We start from the raw sequence: 21,040 nt of genomic DNA, 5'->3' as shown, positions 1-21,040 counted from the left end.
GTTATCCCTCCCGGATCCCAACAGCCAAACGATTTTGTCATGACTGTATTTTGTTTCTTTCTGCACGTCGCTTTACTGCCTTCTCCGAGGTGATCTTACAAAAACGGATGTTTGCCAGCTTAGCGAAGTCTGCTGTGCCCTCCTTGTATTTCTGACGTTTCTCCTGGGTTTCTGAAAAAGCGCCGATCTGTCCCCAAACGGAGGAGCCGGTTGCAGAGGAGGGCTGCCAGAGTAACTGTCTCAGCGCCGCCGCGCGAGTATAGCGTTTTGTGCGGAGATGGTTATTTTGAAATTCCCGTGAGCCTTCCTTAAGGTCCTGCCGAACGGTGAGGAAAGTGCCGAGAGCTGAAATCGGAGGTGGTGCATTAATACCGAGAAAGTCACTGTTCCCGATTTAGCAGGGCGTTGCTTCCCGTGCCCCAGCACCCGTGCGCGTAGCTGTGTCCACCCCAGAGGTGCTGGGTGCGGCTCTGGCATCCCGCTCCCCTGTGCTGGGGTGTGCCTGCAGGGTATTTCTGAGTTTGTAGCACCGTAACTATTTCAGTTTGGGTCCCGTCTCGGGCAGCGTGATGTTCTCGTGCCGTGCTGTAGCTGGTTTGACTTGGCAGATGCTCACAATTTTTTTTTTTTTTTTCCTTCTCTCTGCAGTTGAGTACCTGCAGCATGGTCAGGACCGCAACCCTCGCCGTCTGCAGCTGCGGCATCACACGCGCGGGTCCTTTCCGGCTCCTCGGGTGGGAAAACCTGGGGCTGAGCACCCACCTCGTCTCCTTGTTCTTGAAGGGGCAGGTGGAGGATGCTGCCTGCTGGTTCCCTTTCCAGCAGCGCCGGGGCTCGGGAAGGGCGTGCCATGTCCTCTCCGGGGATCGGCTCTGCTTGTGTGGACGTGGGCAGCCCCGAGGTGGCCATGACTCTGGGAGAAGGGCGGTAGCGGGCACGTGATGGGAAATCAGTGGAGGGCAAAACATTAGAGGGACAGGAGGATGGAGTTTTGTCTGTTACTGTTGCGTGTTTTTCATTAGGACTTGTTTTTGCGCAGAAAATTCTGACAAATCGAGCTTTGGCAGAGGTATAATAGGAAAAACCCCACACGCGTATGTTCTAGGAGGCTTTCCCCGTGGCTGTGTGTGCCGCAGTACCCCAGTTTGTATTTGCACTGATGCCGAAAAAGGGGGTTTGGCCCCCTTGGAGTCTGATGGGAGGGAATGTATCAGCAGATACAGGTCCTCAGGTAGATGTGACAGTGACCTACACCTTGTTTGGCCAAATGTCCCCATCCTGGGAGCTGGGGATGTTACGAAGGGTCCCTGCTTCTTCCCGCTGCAGGGCTGTGGCTTTGGGGCTGGCTGCCCGTTCCTGGGGATCTCCCTTGTTCCTCAGACTCCTACAGATGTACGTAGCCGTTCAGATCTTGCCTTTGCACGAGGTCAAATTCACTGTGTAAAGGCCTCGGTGGAAAAATGAGTAAAAATCGACCGTAATCTGTGCTGGAGCAAGTTCTCCTGCTTAACTCTTGGACTTTACGGCTTGAAAGCATCCCAGCGCTGTCAGACTCCACGTGCCTCAGAGGCAGGCGCTGAGCAAATAAAAATACATCTGCTCCCTGAGAAAGGATTTTTTTTTTTTTTTTTTTTTAAATATATATAGAAAGTGCAGTCCTGCTTTATTGTTACTTAACCACAGATTTCCTTTTATGAGCCATAAACGACATTCAGGTGTAGCACAGTGACTTTAAATCACCTCCTCTGGCAACCATCTAAATAACGTATCGTAAGAAGCGCCTAACCGGCCCGTTTCTCCTTCGGCTAATTCACGGTTTCAGCGCTGCTGCCTTTAGATACTAGCCTTTGATGAGCTCACTGAGTGTGAAAGCCATTTAAAGTTCCCGAGAAGCAAGAAATAACTCAGCGGTGAGCAATATTTTAAGCACGTGGCGGCGGTGCCAAAGCTGGTGCTTTGGGACGGGCTGCGGGGCCGAGCAGGGCATGATGCAACGGGGATGGATTTTCGGGGGGGGAACTGATGTGTACGGAGCCCAGGGTTTGGTTTTAGCCCCTCCGCTCCGTTACGGTGCACGGGTGGAAGAGTATCTGAGCCAGGGTCCGCTCTGATTTACACCCAGGATTTGCAGCAGGATGGTGCTGCTGATTTCAAGGGAGCTAGCCAGGATTTATAGGGCTTTTTATAAGTAGGATCAGGAATTTTAGCCGTAATCCTGTGCAAATGTATGTGTGTTAGGTGCAGATGTGCGCATCTGCATCGCTAATGCAGTGTAATACCCACGTACAGCCGTAACGCAAAGACATGATAATAGCGACAAAACAGATAATAACGACGCGAGTTTGTTTTTGCAGGAGTACTTGCGTGACAGGGTTATAATATCATTCTTACCAGGCTCACAAAGATCCTGCGTGATGGATAATCCGGCTGTAACCCTAAAGCATGCGGCTGACTCTTCTAACACCCTCTGTCACGAGAAAAAAAAAATAAAAAATCAGTCTGCCTTCATTTTGGTAGTTGCTGTTTGAAAACAGTTTGCTTTTTTCATGTAGGTTTTGACCTGTTTTGTTTTCTGGGGTTGTGTGGAATGCGTCCAAGGTCTTAGCTAAAGGTCTCTAGCCTGGAAACGTCGTAACTTGGTAGTACCGAAGAGATACCAACATCCCGGTGATGCTGTGAATCCAGGGCGACCGCTCAATCCTACGGCTAAAATATTGAGTAGGGTGCTCTTGGTCACTGGAGTAAGAGCATCAGAATAAGGCCCCTCGGGGTATTTACCTTGCCGAGAAGGTATATATCTTTACGGGAAAGCGCTCTATGGAAACCCACCGGACCCTCTGAAGATGTCAGCTTTGACGTAAAGTATGAGATCAGCGCAACTCAACGGGTCCGCTTCAGCCGAGGGTCTGGGCCGCTGTACGTCGTAACGCTTCTTGACATCATCTGGTTTTAAGCCAGCTCGGATGACAGATGGGTTTTACCTCTCGCCTCTAGGTTAGGGGGGGAAAAAAAAAACAAACCCCAAACCCCTATCGCGTTTGCTGTCTGTACAGTGCTATTTCCAGACTACAGAAAAAGAGTTAAATTACATTTTAACAGAACAATACCGACAACAGCAAAGGTCAGGAAACTTTTAAGTAAGGTCACCCTATCAGTTGCAACAGTGAAAGGACAGACATCAAATACTTTGCCGTGAAAGGCTGAAAAGAAGTAAATTCAGCATGATGTATTGAAACCCAAGCCTCTTTCATATGTTGCAGAGCCTCTGACATAGCAGGTTTACTGTTCAAGCTGAGATATGTTGCCTTGCCAACATATATTCTGAGTTACCCAAGCAGATTTAATGTTTTTGCAGTAGTGACTTTTCCCTTTTTTTTTTTTTTTTTTATTTTTCTGGGGAGGGGGACACGCACTTTTCTTTCTCTTTTCAAAAAATTGTTGCAGAAGATTTCAAACCTACCTAGGAAATGACCTTAATCAATTTAGTTCCACCGACGAGTATAAAAACTCAGATCTCTCTTTTTGCTTTCTCTAAACATTGTCTTGCTTGCATTGAGTAGGGTGACCGAGTCACAGCTTGATAGAAAAGTGTGTTTTGTTTTTCAGGGTTTTTTTTACCCATCCAAGTGGCAGCTCTGTTTTGTCCAGAAGGATTGACGTGACTGACAAGTGTTTTGAATTTCTAAGCGCCAAGGTCTCCAAATGCGTGAAAAGCGAATGACACATGCACAAAAATGTAAATCTTTGGAAAACAAGCACCAACTACACACAAAAAATAACAATTCTGCGAAAGGATGACAGACGCTGCATTCATTCTTTTTTTTCTTTTTTTCTTTTTAAGAAGTCAGTGTTTCTGGGCCACCTACGGGCACATTTATGTCTTCTGCGGCGGGGAATCGGGATGCACAATAAGTCAAAGTCACGGTCGTCGTGCGTCAGGGTGGGTCTGTCTGCTCCCATCGCCACCAGCTCGCCGGGATCTGTTCCCATCAGCTCCTTATCGATCGGGGCGATGTCACGGGTCTCACTCCGATGGGCACGCGACGCTCCGATATCCTCGTTATTTAGGGCTGGGGTTGCAGGAGTCCCGAGAGAGCGAACCCATCGCGCCGGGCTGTGCAAACACCGCCGGAGGCAGTGCCCGTCCCACGGACCTCGCGTCCCAGCCCTGTTGACGACGGGTAAGGTGGGCTCTGAGGTGGGGGAGCCCCGCTGGTCCCAGCACTTGCCTGGTGCGTGCAGATCTGCGGGGAGGGGGGGGGGGGTGTCCCAGTCTGCGACTAAGGCGTCCCCTGGGCTGTCCCCAAAGAGGCTCTGCTGTAGGCTGTTTGGTTTTGGGTCTGCGGGATGCTGTTTTCCAGCGAGCAGAAGATGTGAGAGGGAAGGAAAGTCTGACTTCTGGTCTCCTGACCAGCGAGCTGGTATCTCCCTTCTTCCAAGCACCCCGTGGCAACCTTCTGTCACTCGCTGTCCTGGGCGGTGACTGGGGCAAAGTGGATTTGCTCAGTTCGGGGTTATCCGTGGCAGCCACATGAACCTCCTCTGGAGGGCATCGTCATCGTTTTTGCTTCCTTTCGTCAAATACCTGAGACCCCACCACCTGAACGCAGGACGCGACTTCACGAAGCAGCCCGTGAGCCCTCTGCGGCACGGCCGCGCGCCCTCCTGGCTCTCTTTTTCCGCGTGGCCTCGCTCTAAAACCAACGCAGGATGAAAGGTATGGGAATCCTGCGCTGTGCGGAGGATGCTGAGCCCTTGAAGACGTGGTCCGGAGCTCTCGTCTCTAAGCCGGCCAACTTGTTCCAATGGCTGGCTTGAATGTCAAGGTTGCCTTGTTGCTTTGGTGAGAGACGGGGGTGGCGGTTTTATAAAGAGAGCGGTGATGGAGAGAAAGTTGTTTTTTCTTCTCATTTCCCGTCCCGTCTGGCCCGGTGAATGCGGCGTTTGTGGTTGAGGAGTTGGAAGGAGCGCGGGAGGCAGTCAGTCGGAAACGCCGATTCTGCAAGCTCCCGAGAGCCACCGGCTGCTGCTTCCTCTTGGTTCGGCTCGACCGGTTCATCATGGGCCCGAGGTGGCTGCTTTAATGGGAAGTTGGCCAGTGAAGGAGAATCTATACCTTCTCTTTGCAGTGAATCAAAAAGCTGGGAGCGTTTCGGATTCCTCCTTCCAGGAGAGAATAGCCCCCATTGTAAGTCTGGAGAATCAAATAGCGCGGAGGGAGGGAGGGAGGGAGGGAGGGAGGGAGGCTCTTCCCCGTGCACGCTCCAGCTCTCCTGGCCGAGAGGCAGCTTCGCTCCGCACGTTTGGTTTTGGCATTACTTGAGGCTTCCTAAACCTCGCCCGAGAGTCGTGTCGACGCCGGGCGTTGTTTGTTCAATCTAGTTATGGGACGAGGGCGATGGAGCCTCGGACGTCCCTGGGAAAGGATGAAAAGCGGGTGTTTAGCGAGAAAAGCATGAGCAGCCCCGACGGCTTGCTGTCACGAGCTGTTCTCTGGGCACCGTCTCAGCCCTGTCAGCCCCGTTACTCCTTTGCACCCGGTGATCTCTTGGTCCTGCTTCTGCAAAAGACGGTTCAGGATGCGAGCCTGTATTTTGGGTTGGAAACTCTCTGACAGGTGAACGTCCTGAGCTTCTGAGAGGGGTAGCTGCTTGGCTCAGCCCCTGAAAGTCTGGATGCAAACCCAAAGTTCATTAAATCTTCTCCAGGGAGGGGAGTTTCACACTTGGAAAGCTTTGCGAGGTTTCCAGCGTTTGCTGCTTCCAGTCAGGCTGGAATCCAAAAGCGCAAAGGCCCGTGAAAATTATTAATAAAGAACAAAATCCGGACCCCGAGACAGGTTCAGCTCCGCGACTCCTCTGAAGTTGTAGGCTTGCAGAAGCCTCGCGCTTTACTGGGGTGGACTTGCTCTTGTAAAGCATTGGATTACGTCCCCGTCGCTCAGGAGCTAAAACTGTTTCAACATGCATGGTGATGGAAAAGGGAACTTTGAATGAACTGCAAGTCGTCAGATTTGTGTTACGCAAACGGTGCCTTCCTGCGGGGAGTCGTTAGCCGATTTAATCACCTTCTCCCCCTTCCATTGACAGCTGGAAGACGGCGAGGGAGACAGCTTCAAAACAAGACTCCGAAGTCACGCATCATCCCACGCCTCCTAGGAGGAGAAGGTTGGAGACAACTGCTGGAGGAAGAGCAGGGGGTGAAGACGAGAGCGTGGGTTCGGGAGGGCCAAGGAGCCCACGTTGACGTGGTAGGGCTTTGCACCATTTTTAGTATCTCTATCTGCTCGTTAACCAGCCTTGCGTTCGTCAGGATGGATAAAACTCCTCTGAGGTGTTCTGCTGCCTTGGCTTGACTGTGCTCTTCCTCTGCCTCGCGTGGTGGCAAGGGGCCACCTTCTCCTTCGCGTTCTCCCGCAAACCTGGGGTTGATTTGTGCCCTGCGTTTCCCCCTGTCCCGGGCGCCTTATCTCTGCCTTGCACCCAGGAGCAGGACCGTGTCCCGTCTCTGGCGCTGCAGGCGTTCTCCGCTCACCTTTTCCCTTGCAGGTCCCTTCCTGTTGAGGGTGGTGATGCTTTCTAAAAGCCCTTCTGGAGCCGTACCGTACGTGTGTTTCCAGCCAGCTTCCTCCCTGGCGCACTGATGGTCCTGCTGCCCGCAGTGCTCCCAGAAGCGAGGCAAGATTCATAGGAAGTCATATCTCTTGTTAGATTAGCCGATAGGTTTGGGGAAAAAAAACCCCGGACGAGCCATCCTTCGGGCTAAAAGCACATCTGTTTTTCCCCGGTTGTACCAGCGCTGTTTTTTCCGACGGTATCTGTGCATCGTGTACAGCCAGCTGATAACAGACACACGCCGCGGGTCCCGGCGTCGCAGGAGTTGTACGCCTCTTACCGGCAGCGACCTGTGATCTGGTAGAGTCCGGCTGTGATGGGTTTTGGTCCAAAAGCCCCTCGGTAGATGATGCCTGCTCGGCCAGGGGCTTCCCAGCCACGCTCCGTTATTCGGTCGCTTACGGAGACGCGAGGGTCTCGTCTCTCGGTAGAAAGCATCCCTGGAAGCGCGTTCCCCAGGCAGCCCCCTTCCGAATCCACGTTTGATGGACTGAACCGGCTTTTTATGTGACTCCTCTGAGACACTACCGTAGCTATTTGAAGTCACTTTTGTTTTATAGTGCAATTCGCTTCCCTCCCCCCGGCTCCAGTTGCAACAGCAGCCAGTTGTTTCCGTGCGAGCCTGATACGGGTTAGCAATATATCAGGGGGTAACGTTATAGGGTTTTCTTTAGTGCCAGACGTTTGGGAGCATCTGGTTAGATAGAGAAGTACTCGGCATGGATAAATCATGGTTAAAAAGCTTGTAATTTTTTTTTTTTTTTACTGCTTTTTGGTTTTTTTAATTTTATTTTTTGTGTGCTTGCACCTCCTGGGGCATCTCCCCAGCTGGAGGAATGATTGTCAGGGCAAACCCAGCCCAGCGGATGCTCTGCTGGAAAGACAAGAAAGCAGTGGAAATGCTCTGAATTCAGTTTTATACCTCATTTACTAGGGATTGCCTTTAAAAACTGATTCTTCAGCTAAAGCGGCTTTCCTTTCGCTCTTGGCAAAAGAAACATTTTGCGCAGGGCTTTTCTCGGACCATCTGTTCCCTTCGTTTAAAAACTGGCTTTTTAAGCTACGCTTTGTAAGTACGTGCTTCTGTAGTAATTCCCTGCTCCTCCTCCTGGTGGGATGCCCTTCTCAGTGGCACGTACCTTTGCCTGTCGAGACTGGAGGTTTCCACCTGAGGTGTCTGCCTTGGACTGAGTTCTTCTGGGGAAACACCAGCTTGGAGTCAAACAGTAATTTCTGAGAATAAGACTGTGGAAAACCAAATAATTGAGTCCACGTTGAGGCAAGCATGGCTCTTTCTTGTGGAAAAGGCAAGGGGAAAAGAAGAGAAAGACGTACGAGAGCTTTTCAGTTAATTCCCTGAATACGCCTGTGTGCGGACCACGTTTTATCTCACCAACGTCTTCCTCTGCACCCAGGAACAGGTGGCAGAATTGTCTTTATGTTTGTGTTCGTGCAAGCCCGAGGGCTTTGGCCTGAAAGAGATGGGTGGCCTGTCCTTTGGGAACTTGATCTCCAGGTGGTGGCTTCCAGCAGGATGAAAAGCAGCAGTTGAACTGGCTGGAAATGTGAGCAGTTTGCTTTCATCATATTTGAGACCTTTTTATTTTTAAAGACAGACCATATCACAAAATGGAAGAAGTTACATGGTTTCCAGAACACATAAAAATCTGGACGAGCTAATCACGCTGGGATGTGCCTGGGCCAGTCCATCATCCTAAAACCACCGGGGGTGCAAAGTTTCCCACCAGAAGGATGGAGCTGGCTTCGTTCAGGACCTGCGGTGGTCCCGCCTGTGTTTCGGGCAAGGAGCAGCACCAGTGAAGAACTGGTGGAGGTCCAAGCGCAGCAGATGATGGGCAGCTTGGACTGCTGGGCCACCTCCAGCCCGGGACTTGCAGTTTGGAGAGGAGAGGGATGAGCCAGGCTGTCCAACGTTTGCAGGTGGAAAGATCAGCTCCGTCAGCGTCTGCCTTTTGGGTTCATTTTCCTTGGTATTGTAGCAGGGGAGTCAAACCGTTGCTTATTAGAGACTCCACCCCAAACCGCAGAGATCCTGCGGCAACGCTGGTGTCTTTGCAAGCAAAATGACCGCGAATCGGTCAAATGCAAGGTCAGAGATGAACGGCGTGGGAGTCAGACCGTAGGTCCAGGTCTACTCTGTTTGGCCAGAGCCGAGATGCAAACCGCGAGCTCGCCCGGCAGCGAGCTTGGCTCCGGATTGCGGGCGAGCAGCCAGGCAAAACCCAGCCGCGCTGCTCTCCTGTCGCGTTCGGAGAAGGCGCCGAAGGGGGCAGCGGCCGTGGGACGCGTCCCTCAAGCAGCCCTGTCGCCCCGCGAATGGGTGCCAGCTGGAATCGTGCACCGCGTTTCCCAGCCTCCGATAGCAGCGATGGGGCGGTCGGGGCGGGGGGGCACAAACAGCTTTGGGGGTGCAGCGAGCTGGCTGCTATCCGAAAAAGACAACCGCGGTGTTTTTCTCTCTGGGATAGCCCTGAAAGTAAAGATATTCAAAGCTAAACAAAAAAAAAAAAAAAAAAGAAAATTACGTTTACTGAGCTAGAGCCTCGGCCTGTTGTCTGTCGGCTGACGGGCAATTAAACAGGTTGTGTGTCTGTGGGTGATAAGACAGGAGGGTGCGAGTGGGGTATTATTGATAGTTTCTGGACGCACCGTGACCTGGGGATTTACGCTGGGGAATGATGGAAGGGGGACATCTGCCCTGGAACACCCTTTATGTTCAGTTCCCAACCGGTTTGCTTTGAACAAATGAAGCCGTGCGTCACCTGTGTGAGAAAAGCTTGCAGAGGGACGGGGCACCCGACTTCAGCTTCGAGATCCGATCTGGTACCGTACGTGTGCGCAGGGCAACGGGGCGGGCCGGGAAAAAGGCTTTCTGGGTGGCAGCCCAGCTTCCAGGGAAGCCCCGCAGGGGGGCTGAGGACTGAAAACTTGCTGCATTAGTGGGTCCTGCGGGTCCGACTCGCTAGGCGAAATTTGAGCTGATATCTGCAGGGCTTGGTCTCAGAATGTGTGTGTCTTGAAGCAAAGAGCAGGCGAAGCCTGCAAAAGGCATCGTTATCGCTAGGCGTAAAAAGGGAAGTCGAGCTTCTGCAGCGCTGACCTTCCTGGGACAAAGGCAGGAGCGGTGGTTTGGTGGCACGGAGGATGGGGGGGAAATTCCTGAAGTTTGCAGAAAGGCACAGAAAACACGTGAGGCTGCGTGCACAGCACCCGAGCCATGGGCTTTCCTTGGGACAGGCGCGTGCCCCCGCCAGCCCCGAGGGTGCTGCCACCTCCCTTTGTCACGCACGTGGCTTTGGCGGGACGAGTTTGTGTGCTGAGCTGCCCGCAGCGCTTCTCGGGGTGTGTGTGGGGTGTGTGTGGATTGAATTAATCTTAGGGAGCGAGGTTTGGCCTTCCCTGCCTTAGGGATGGAGATGGAGGAGGAGGAGGAGGAGGGGAGCTTGGAGGGTCTTGCTCCCCTTGAGAGGAGACGGACAGAGGACGGGGGGGGCTCTGACCACTCTCCCCAGCTTTTGTTATTCTATCCCTTTCCATCCCAGCACCGACCGGGCGCTGATGATGCTGGCAGAAGAGGTTGGTACCCCAGCCGTGGTTGCCTCTGGCAACCTGTCGCCCTTGGCAACGTCTTCTCCTGCCCTTACGCTTGTGCCCTTCGAACCTGAGTTTGGTGGTGCAGCAGAGCGAAAGGCAGGTGTTCTGCTGGGGTTACTTTCCTTCTGTTTGAGCTGACTTTTCCCAGTTGTCTCTTAATTAACCCGTCCCCTGGAAATCTGTACGTACAAGGGCATTACTCAGCAGAGTACTTAGCCCAAGTACATTAGGGAGAGGCAGGAAGAGCTTCTGATTGTGCTGTATCTGTAGCATAGGTGTTAAAGATGTATTTGTGAGCCAGTCAGAGAAGAATGCTGAGGAAATCCTGTTTGGGTTATCTTGTTTAATTTTATAATAAAAACCAGATGGCTGGCCATCTGGTGCTTCTTGCAATCAAATATCTCACAATTAACAGTAATTTACTTGCCCTGAGACTTCCATGATCTTCATGTGCTTTTTTTTTTTTTTTCCTTCAACCTGAGTATGTGTGGTCCCTTCCTAGGGCAGTGCTGAGCGTAAGCCTCGAGCTGAGCCTAAGCCTGGAGCTCACGAAAGTCATGATGGACAGCGGTGCGGGGCTTCGGGGGGGCATCTGCTTTTCTCCTGGATCTTCCATTTACAGCCCCGAAAATAAAGGTAGGCAACATATCTCCTGCTTTGCTGACCCCGTAGGACCCACGTTCAGGATAAGCGAGGTGAATGAGCGTACGTACCTACGTATGCGTCATTGCGACACGTAGGACGGTGCCTAAGGATGATACGCAGGTTAGATGTGCGTTTTCCACCAGGCTATGGGATTTGTTCAGAGCTCAAAATGATTATAGCTAAGGCGGGTTTTCTCCAGCAGTTGAAGTTACTGAGTGTAATTAAACAAGGCGCAGGCGATCCCCTGCACTAGCGAAGCTTTCCGAGGGAATTAGCAGCAAAATGGGATGTAGAATAAAACCCACCGGGCAAATACGCCGTTCTTCCGTGCAGTCTTTCCTCCGGGAGGTTGAGACCCCCCAGGATTCATCCCGCTTCAGCTGCTCAGTGGTCATGCCAGGTGCGATGGGCAATTACCAGCTGCAGAACCAGACACCGCGTCCCTAGCGCATCTTGGTTGATCCCATGGATGAACGTGGACGTTTGTGACTTGCCGTATAATAGAGGTGCCTTCTGTTTCTGGTAACACTAATGACTTGGCAGACAGGAGGCAGAAGCATCCTGCCTTTCAGGGTGATGGGAGCCGTATCTGTTTGGTAACGCTGGATTTTTAGGTGGTGCTGGTGCTGCTGAAAATGGCATTTCTTCTTCTGAAACGCTGGTCTCCTGGTTCGGTTACGTTAGTTCCAGAGGCAACATCGGCGGCAGAGATCAGCCTCTTCGATAACTTCGCGTCTCTCTGGAATATGTCCTTCCCCAACCACCTCTAGTCTAACAGCACCGATAGTGAACGTGAATGAACAAATTCCGCATGAGAGATCTGCACGCCAGTAGGTCAGAGCTCTCCCAGGCATTCCTACGTGACTGCTAGCTGTTTACTATCCTAATATTTTTTTTTGCTAGCAGATGAAGGAAAATGCTCTTCCCGTCTTCCTCCCCAAAATCACTGGCTTTGTACGCGCTCGGTGTGCTGGTGCTAGCTTCGTCGGGGAATCGGGTCGCGGAGCTAAAAGATGTATTCAGATACCGGGGTACGTTGGGCTGCTGCTATGCTCACTCCTCCAAATTGTTTATTTAAATAGAGAGGAGCCTTCTGAAGGGCAAGAGCTCATTTTAACAGGGCTCCCGAAGGGGACTTCGGGTCATCGGTGGGATCGGCAGAGCTGGCAGGTTTCACGCTGCCCCGGCTGCCAAATGATCAGATCTTGGAGGTGCAGCTCGGGACTGGACCTGACATGCGTCCAGAGCAGCTCACCATCCAGCCTAGATAACGGCAGTTGGAAAAACAAGGTGATTAGTGGAAGGGCATGAACACGCAGGTCAATAAAATGGTGGTTATCGTTAGAGCAGTGGAAAAATGCTGCGTATGACCATCTGGGACCCGCGTATGTGAACGTTTCTAGGCAATTGCTGCTCAGCTCAGAGCAGACCACGTTTTGGAACCTCTCCACCCTGTTTCCCTCTCTCCTGGTGGGACCAGGGCAGACTCTTTTGTCCCTCAATGCTTATTTTCTCCCCCTAGTAGTGCAGTCTGTGTCTACGGTATCTTTTTCAGAAGAAGGGTAAGAATGGATGATCCATCGATCAGGACCTGTACCTGCAGGTAACCTCACAGAGGGCACTCTCTTTCTTTCTGGAGGACGTACCACTTTGGGATGTCACTAATGATGTGATTACAAGCTTTGGTCCAGACTCTGCTCCAGTTCAGGTTTGCCCACCCTCCCGGTTATTTACACGGAGTGGACGGAAGCCCTGGGGCTCTCTAGGTGGGATTGCTCCCACCTGAACGTCCCCCATCCTTGTTCCTGCCACCGGCACGGCACAAACCCACGCGGCCGGTGGATCCTGGCTCCGTGGGCTTGGTGTGCGTGTTGCCCAAGGGGCGTGCAGACCACGAGACTTGCTCAAGCGTGCTCTTCACCCTGCCCCGGGAACGCTTGGAGTCGTAGACCCTGCAGGGCTTGTCACCCCGTTGCTCCCGCTCACCAGGCTGGGGGAAAGCCTGAACGCCCAGCAGACCTCCCTCCCACGCTGCTTTGAAGGGTCTGTGCTATCCCTGCCGGGCAGAGGAAAGCCAGGAGGCACCGGGGACAAATAAAGGATGATGAATCAGCCGTGCCAGGAAGTGAACCTTGTTCTTTAGGAGAGCTGGATCTTGCCAGCACAATAGCTGGATTACAAAGCCATTTCCTCCAATTACCTTCGCTGTCAAACCTCCGTGTCGTCTGGCACTAGGAGAGCTCGGATCCAAATTCGTTGTGAATTGGGGCGACGACACCAGAGATTTCTAAATTAATATCCTGCCAAGAGGAATTGAGCTTGTTTTTTTCCAATCATGTCAGTTCTGATTCCTTTGCTTGTCAGAGGAAACTTTGGCTTGCCATCTGGTTTCAAGGGCACGGGTTAGGGAAATTGTAGGTTGCTCGGCCCAGCACGTTGAGTTTGCTGCGCAGCGGCTGCAGGGAGCTTTGTGCCGAAAAAAGAAAAAAAAAAAAAAGAAAAAAGAAGAAAAAAAAAAAAGAAAAAAGAAGAAAAAAAAAAAAAAGAAAAGGCTTTGTAGACCCTTCTCGGCACCTGTCAAAAGTCAAAGGGGGAGACCAGAGGCATGGGGTGATGGTGAGAAGGACAGAGAGGGCACAATCTTCTCCTTGAAACAGCGGGAATGTGCACAGGGAAATCTGAGTGTGGTATAGGAGTCACGTAATTCAGAAAAAATGGATTAATGGGCTGTACAGAAGATGGTTTTGTGGTGTGAGCTGAACCGGGGAGCATTAGGAATTGACTGGTGCAGGCAAGCAGTGTGTGAGCCCGTTCTCTGGCCCCCATCCGCTCTTCTGGAAGAGCAATACTAACGAGTTAAATAACGTCCAAAGCTCGAGGGGTGCCTCCAGCCAGAAGACAGGATCCCGCTCTAGCCACCCCCTTGGCTTTCTGCCTCGGCTCCCTTGGCAGGGAGGTCTCTGATGTCCCCCTTCTCCGCGTGCAGCTCGGTGCCGGAGGTGGGCTGGCGCCGAAAGGTTGGCAATGAGATGTTTCCGCAGTGACCTCCTCTCTGCAGAAGGGTGGTGGCACATCTCTCCTTGGTGGCTGCTCACCAGAAGTGCCTCGGAGCCCTTGCCTTTATTCGACTCCGGGAAACGAACAGAGTGTTGCGCTTACAGGGCTTTTGGAAACCCGCAGCAGAGTGGACTGGGATGCGTTACTGTCCTCTTTGGGTCTTCCCAAAGAAGTGTTCAAGGCCAGGCTGGATGAGGCTTTGGGCAACGTGGTCTAGTGGAGGGTGTCCCTGCCCGTAGCAGGGGGGTTGGAACCAGATGATCTTTGAGGGCCCTTCCAACCCAAACCATTCTATGATTCCCCGAGGAAACCATGAGCCGTTCTGGATGCATTTAAAGACCATGGTGTGTCTGCTCCGTAGGCTAGCTGAGATACGCTCAGCTGAACGTCAAAGGACTCCTTTGCATTGCAAAACCCACGGACCTTAAAATTTCCAGGAAAGGAGCGGCACGTTGACCAGCTCCTGCGCTGTAATGCCGCCTAACTGGGGTCTGGTGGCCGTGTTACCCCAAATACGGGCTTTTACAGGCCGGCCTGACCCTGGGACAGCGGTCTCCACAGCTGATGATGATGGCAATGCTGCGGATGCAGAAGGTAAGCTGCAGTGGGGCTGGTGGGAGTTGGGAGGGTCTGTGTGACCTTGTCCCATCTTCAGAAAAGGGGGGAGGCACAGGTTGCGGGGGGAGGACCACGCAGCGGCAGGGGACTCCGGGAGCAGATTTGGGGTGCTGGCGAGCTGGCCAGCTCCATCAGCAGAGCACGCTGGTGTCTCTTGGGGGGAGAAGGAGCCTCGTGAGGTGCTCTGAGCGCTCTCGGCTGCCGGAGAAGCACGGCTCCTTTGTCAGGGCACCGGGCGTTGGCAGCGGGTCGCCTCTCCACACAGGCACGGTCGGCCCTGGGTGCCAGCGTTCCCGCCCAGCCGGTGGGAAGGGGGCACCTGCTTCCCCCCGCGCATCCCTGCCGTCAGCTGCCAGCGCGGGGACCGTCCCCGGGGCCCCGTCCCTCCCCTCCCGGCCCCTCGCAGCCGCAGGAGAAGGGTCTCCTCCGTGCACGCGGCATCTCGGGGCGCGCAGCGCTACCACTGCCGGCCGTGCCGGTGGGGAATTTGGAGAGATTTCCAGACCCCGTGAGCCATTTGTACAGAGCCATCTGCCTGCACTCCCCCGTCCCCCCACACTGGGTACCGAGCCCGGGTCCGGCACGGCCGTGGCGGAGCTGGAAAGACGCAGCGATGGGCGACGTCCCTTTTCCCTTAACATTAAACCCCCGTCCTGCCTGCGCTTCGTCCTTACAAAAGGACGAGAAACACGGGCGGCCTCGTGCTCTCCGGACGAGCCAGCAGCGGCGGAGGTGGCGGTGGTCAGCGCGGGGGCTGCGTGACCAAACACCCCGTTTATCATCTCCCAGCAGCCGCGGCTCCTTATCTCTTCCCAGCGCTGGCACGGCCCGTGCCAAAAGCCAGAGCAGAAGAAATCGGTCTCTGTGTCGTCTCCGCAGCTTTTTTTTTTGCTTTTTCTTTTTTCTTTTTTTTCCTTTTTTCCTTTTTTCCTTTTTTCCTTTTTTTCTCCTTTTTTCCTTTTTTTTCTCCTTTTTTCCTTTTTTTCTTTTTTCTCTTTTTTTCTTTTTTCTCCTTTTTTCCTTTTTTCCTTTTTTTTCCTTTTTTCCCTTTTTTTCCCCTTTTTTTCCTTTTTTTCCCTTTTTTCCTTTTTTCCTTTTTTCCTTTTTTTCCCCTTTTTTTTCCTTTTTTCCTTTTTCCTTTCCTTTTTTTTTTTTTCTCAGCCGGTGGGTCCCGTCTCGCAGCTTGCTGGGTGCTGGTGCCCTTGGGTGCTGCGCCCTTGGGTGCCGGGGTGTTTTTGGATGCTGTGCTGTGGGAAACGCTGCTCGCGGCTGCTTCAGCGAGGGGCTTCTGGGGGCTTTCTCGCCCACGGCTTTATAAATTCGAACAGAATGTGGTTTTTGAAAACTTCAGCTCTGAGGCACGCTCTCTTTTTAAATGGTTTCAGTGGAAATTTGCACTTCAGTGGACGTGTGGAAAAGTGGTGTTTTCAAAGTGAAAATGAAATGAAAACCAGCCTACCCTCTCCTCCCCCCCCTTCCCCCAGAGAAACGTTATTTGGAAAGCGGGGCCTCTGTTTCGAAATACCCGAAGCACAGACACATCCTTTTCACTTCCTCCGCTTTGCCGTTCCTTTCTTTGCTTCTATTACCCTCGTTTTCGTCACGCCTCGCCTCCGTCCCCAGCCAGCTCCCAGCTCCCCTCGTCACTCGCGGGCCGTCACGGGAGGTCTGCCGAAGTGCCTCGCGTCCCTGTTTTCCAGGGGGTTTTTGGGGGTTTTTTTGGGTTTTTTTTTGGTAAAATGCACTCAGAACCGCAACTCCCTATAGAACCGTTGTACTCTTTACATAAATTAGGCTTTATAATTTACGCCCACTTCCCTGGGGCTGTGCCTGTGAGCTTGGCCGCCGTGGATCCTGCCCGTGCACGGGAAGGAAAGCGGGTGGCTTCCCCGGAGCTGCTGCTTTACGTGCAGACGGGGACCCCATTTGCACTGGCAGCTTGCTAAAATCCTCACGTCCCACTGCGCATCTTTCCCTCTCCGACTGGGGAGACAATGCTGGGTGCTGCGGTCCCGTGAGGCGGATTTAACGCGGAGGGGTTGTGCTGCGTGAGCTCGTGCCGCGCGTCAGCTCAGACGCGGTGACCTGAGCATCGTGTCCGAGAAAACTTTCTTATTTAGAGGTTGTCCCCTTTGCTGGGGAAATCTGTGCATGGAAATAGCTGGTAGCCATGCCTAGCTCTTCCTCCAGCTCATCGTCGCGCGGCCGTGCAAGAGGAACGGGCAGCACATACAAGGAGGGGATGTAGCAGGGTGACGGAGGCTGCGGTGGGTGACGTGACGTCGGTGCGTTCATAGCCGGCTAGACGGAGACGCGAAGGGCGCGCCGGATGCCGGCTGCGCGTCGTGGAGCCGGGCTGGTGGAGCTGAGACGGGAGGGATGCTGCCGGGCGCGGGGGAGGATGGACCCGGCGCTGCGGATCGGTGGCGATGAGACGCCGTGTCTGTGCATTGTACGAGGAGCTGCTCACGTGGTTTCGGTCGAGCCAAAATATGCTTTCAGAAAAGAGAACAGACCAGATGTCTTATTATTGCCGCTCACAATGCTGTCCTCCGGGTACAACGATCCATCAGGGGGCTGGGCACAGCCCGACAGAAAAGTCCCTGACACGTTTTTACAGCAGGGCCAGGTTCTCACCACTTGTGTGCATTTGTACCCCTTGACAAATAGCTGTTTGACTTCGGTTTTGTTCAAAGTCGCGGTGGTGTCAAGCACAGGGCTCCTATTCAAGTGCCCACCAACGGTGGTCTGCAACTCGCCGTTTCCTCTTCTTTTCTTGCTTTGTTTCCTCGTGACAGTCACTCGGGAACTTTTTTTTTTTTTTATCTCACAGGGTTTTTGAAAGACAATCTTAAAGGATTTATCCACAGCAAAACAGTGCCTCGACTAAGGACTAAAAATGGCTTGAGATTATATGGTGTGAGGAATTCCCATTTGCATTGATATGTTGCTGACATGACACTTAATTGCCTTTTTTTTTTTTTTTTCTTCTTTTCTTGGTAATTTTCCCAACAAGCTGATTTATAGAATTGGCTGGCAAAGCCTTGCGTACATTGAGACGTGCAGCTCTTTCTACAGTGGACCGGCTCGTCCTTAATGAACGGTTCCTCTTAAAACTAGGAGATGTGCTCCTAACTGCTCTGAGCGCCTTGAGCATGGAGAAGAATTAGCACCAGGTTACGAGCTGCGGCGTTTGTCCTGCCGTACCAACCTGCATCGGTAAGGCGTTGGCTTTAAACTGCTTTCTAAGTCACGTGTGTGCCCGAAGTTGCCTACAGAGAAGGGACCCCAGACGTGCCGCGGGCTGTACGAACACGTAGCGCAAGGACATCCCGGCCTGCGGCAGCCGGCAGCAGCGCGAGCTCCCAGCGTGCTGCTCACCCCCACGCAGATCAGTCCGTGCAACCCTGGCTGCACAGTGCCAATATAACGTTTTTCCCTAGGTCTCCCGGTTATTAAAAGTTTGGTTTTATAAACGAGGAGTTCTTTGTGTTCTCCAGAGTGTGACTTTGCCGTACCTCTCTAGCTGAAGTTCCCCTTTGACTTCAGTGAGCATTTTTGTGTGCTCAGACAGCATTTTCCATCACTTGAGCCTGAAAGGGAAGAGGATTTATGGAACGGGGAGCGTGAGGCACCAACTCAGCAAATACCAAAGCGTGTGTGTAAGCGTTTGCAGGTCGGAGACGTAAGTACACAACTGGTCTTGATCTTCAGCCACCGCGTATTGCTGGGTCCAAAGGCTGAGCTGAGAACACGCAACACACACTGCATATCGACGTTTTGGGATGGCTTTTCTAAGGAGAGCTTTCTCTCTGCTGCGATCTTGCATCTTCTGATCACTCTCTGTCCCAGCCTGTTTAGTGGACTTACAGCTACTCAGCACCCTCGGCAGATGCTGAACGTCACATTGTCGGTGCAGTAGCTTCGTTATCATCTTATGGTCTTAGTCTCCATTCTCTTGGAGAATTTTGGCAAGTACGTTGTGATGTATCTGACCTAGCATTGTTTCTCTCCTCCTGACCTGTTGATGTCCCCCAGCTACGGGTCATCGTTACGGAGGTCTTTGGTGGCCCTTCCCATGCTCTTACACCCCAGCCTTCAAAGTCGTCTCTCAGCAGATTGCTTCTTTCTAGCTGGGCAAAGCCTGGGGGGGGTCTTGTGGCAGATAACGTGAGCGTCTCAACTGGTAATTGTGAAGTCAGGATCTGTAATTAATTTTTCTATAAAACTCTCTCAACCTTAAGGTGAACCTTTATCCACCTATTAATTAGCACAGGGAAGGGATGCACTTGTCTAGAAGCAGAAGGTAAAAATAGGAGCAGGGAGGAAAGAGAATTGGCTCCTTTGAGTGATAAATATTGTTCCCTTCGTGTCTTAAATAAAATGAGAGTTTGGCTAAAAGCAGCGTGGCTTTAACTCTCACAAACACAGACTTAAAAAGGATTGGAGAAAATAGTCCTGGAACAGGCACCAGAGACCCCATCCAGCAGATTCCTCTCGTTCCACGGCAAACTCAACGATACCTGTGTGATTCCGTGTACGCGTTTGTTTAACCTGTTTCTGGGACTGTCGAAATGTTCTTTCTTTGCAAACACGAGGCTCAGGAGCACACACAGTCGCTTGGGTTCTCGGCTTGACCCCCGTGAGTTGCGGCTTTGGGAAAAGCACCAAATATCGCAAAAGCTGTTAACACTTCATTATTTGCATATATTTTTTTTTTCTCTTTAACGGCAACATGGAAGCAGTTTAAAAATCCTGCTGTGGAGGGCTCTGTCAGAGAATAGATTTTACTTCCCCCCCCCCCAACAAATCTTCATGCGGAATTGATTATACAGTCCTATGTGCTACAGCCCTCTGTGGAAGGAGAACTTGATGTACCTCCATCCACATCTGCGGGCGGCAGGACTTGTTCTGCCAGATTCAAAGGAAAGAGAAGAGTCCCCTAAGGATGAGAGCAATATCTAACAAAAGCAGATCGCGTCTGACAAATCGTATTAATAGTGAGGATTCAAAGTCTGCTGAGCTGGAGAGCGTGGCAATACGTCCCCGTAGTAGATGGTAAGGAGACCTGCTTGAGGAGCAGGCAGCTTTGCCAAAAAAGAAATGCAGGTTAAAGAGAAGTCAAAGTAGATAGTCAAAATGTTTGTTGGTTGGCTGGACTAGCTTAAAAAAAAAAAAAAAGGCAATTTCAGTTGATTCTGTTGAAGGCTTTTCTCTTGGGAGGAAAGGTAGAAATGCTTTTGATCCAACATCTTTCATTTGCCCTGAAGAACTACATTTTTTAAGACTAACATGCGAAAAAAAAGAACCAAAAACCCAAACCAACCACAACGGGGTTGTGTTTTGGTTTGGTTTTTTTTCTATAGGTAGAAAGTAGCCCATAGCTGTATTAGGTGTGACCGTAATCTATCGCTAAGCACAGCCCGGGGTGGTAGGCTAACAGCAGCTCAAAGAAACGCCGTCTCCACAAGCGATGGCAACCTGACTTTCCACCTCCCCATCTGGGCCGACGGCTACCTTCTGAAGACCGTCGCGGCGATTAAGGGATGCACTGCTAGTACATTCCCAAGCCTCCGATGCTCACGTATCCCACTTAGAAAGCTAACGGGAGAGTGCCGTGTTGTAACACCGTGAGCTGCTTTGGAGACATTTAAGTGTAAGTGCATTAAGATGAGATTTATGTTCACCGCTGAGCCTTGAGATTTCTTCCAGGAGATCGCAGCGTGCTTGTATGTCTTGGCTCTGCAGGTTACAGGGATGTTGAGAGATAGCTGAGCTATCACGGGAGGTTCTGATTTGTGGGGTTCCTCAAGGCAGGCAGCTTCCCCAGTGGGTGCGATTTTTTTGCGTGTGTGTTTTTGGTTTGTTTTGTTCATTGCGCAATTCCTTGGCATAACGCCTTTCACCTTGTCTCCAAATGATTGTTTTTCCTCTTCGTCCCACTCGGTGACTCAGGTCAAAGGCATCTTATTCAGTGCAGTATGTTTCTTGGGTTCTTTTTTTTGTTTTTGTTTTTTTTTTTTCTTTTCCAGATGTGCGTGAGCTCTAGGACGATAACTGGAATGGAGACAAGTGTTACGAGTGGCTTTGGTGCTCAGCTGCAGTTCTCCCAGAAGGTGAAAGAGGATGAGGCTTCGATGCAGTACGGAGGACCCTCACTTTCCATCCAGGTGCAGTTGGTGACTCTACCCCTTCGGAGAGGGACCAGGTGGCACGTAACCATTGAGCTGTTTTATTCTCTAGCAGCATTTCAGATGGATCCACCACCCAAGCAGTGGCTTCGGTGTACTCTCTGGAAGACGCAGTGATTCAGCACAGATCCTCTCTAGAGACGGCCTCACGAAATGAGGGTTCAAAGTCCAAACCTGGAAACTGCACAGGCCTCCCTACTCGCCTCCCAGCTGTTGCTGTGAGTATCTCTACTCAACCTGGTTGATCTTAGAGTCTTTAGGGTGGCTTCAGGTTCTACCTCTGCGTTGGTCTCAACCACC

The 21,040-nt window shown here is 52.0% G+C and overlaps 1 protein-coding gene across 8 annotated transcripts in view; it reads left to right on the top strand.

The window, feature by feature from the left end:
- ACKR3 (atypical chemokine receptor 3) overlaps window positions 1–21,040 on the top strand; it is an 83,800-nt gene that overhangs the window by 44,320 nt on the left and 18,440 nt on the right. For 2 of the 8 annotated variants that reach the window (XR_008577760.1, XR_008577764.1), the window contains exons 1-3: window positions 8,565–9,458; window positions 10,732–20,719; window positions 20,793–20,958. The gene's annotated coding sequence lies outside the window, so the exon portion shown is untranslated. Of the gene's footprint in view, window positions 1–8,564; window positions 9,464–10,731; window positions 20,720–20,792; window positions 20,959–21,040 lie in introns of those variants that run through there. The other 6 variants (XR_008577763.1, XR_008577758.1, XR_008577765.1 and 3 more) reach the window with 6 other exon arrangements.

Source organism: Grus americana, chromosome 6, assembly GCF_028858705.1.
Source record: "Grus americana isolate bGruAme1 chromosome 6, bGruAme1.mat, whole genome shotgun sequence".
NCBI classification, from domain to species: domain Eukaryota; kingdom Metazoa; phylum Chordata; class Aves; order Gruiformes; family Gruidae; genus Grus; species Grus americana.
The sequence above is the reverse complement of the archived record's forward strand: the minus strand, read 5'-3'. Positions and strand labels throughout refer to the sequence as shown.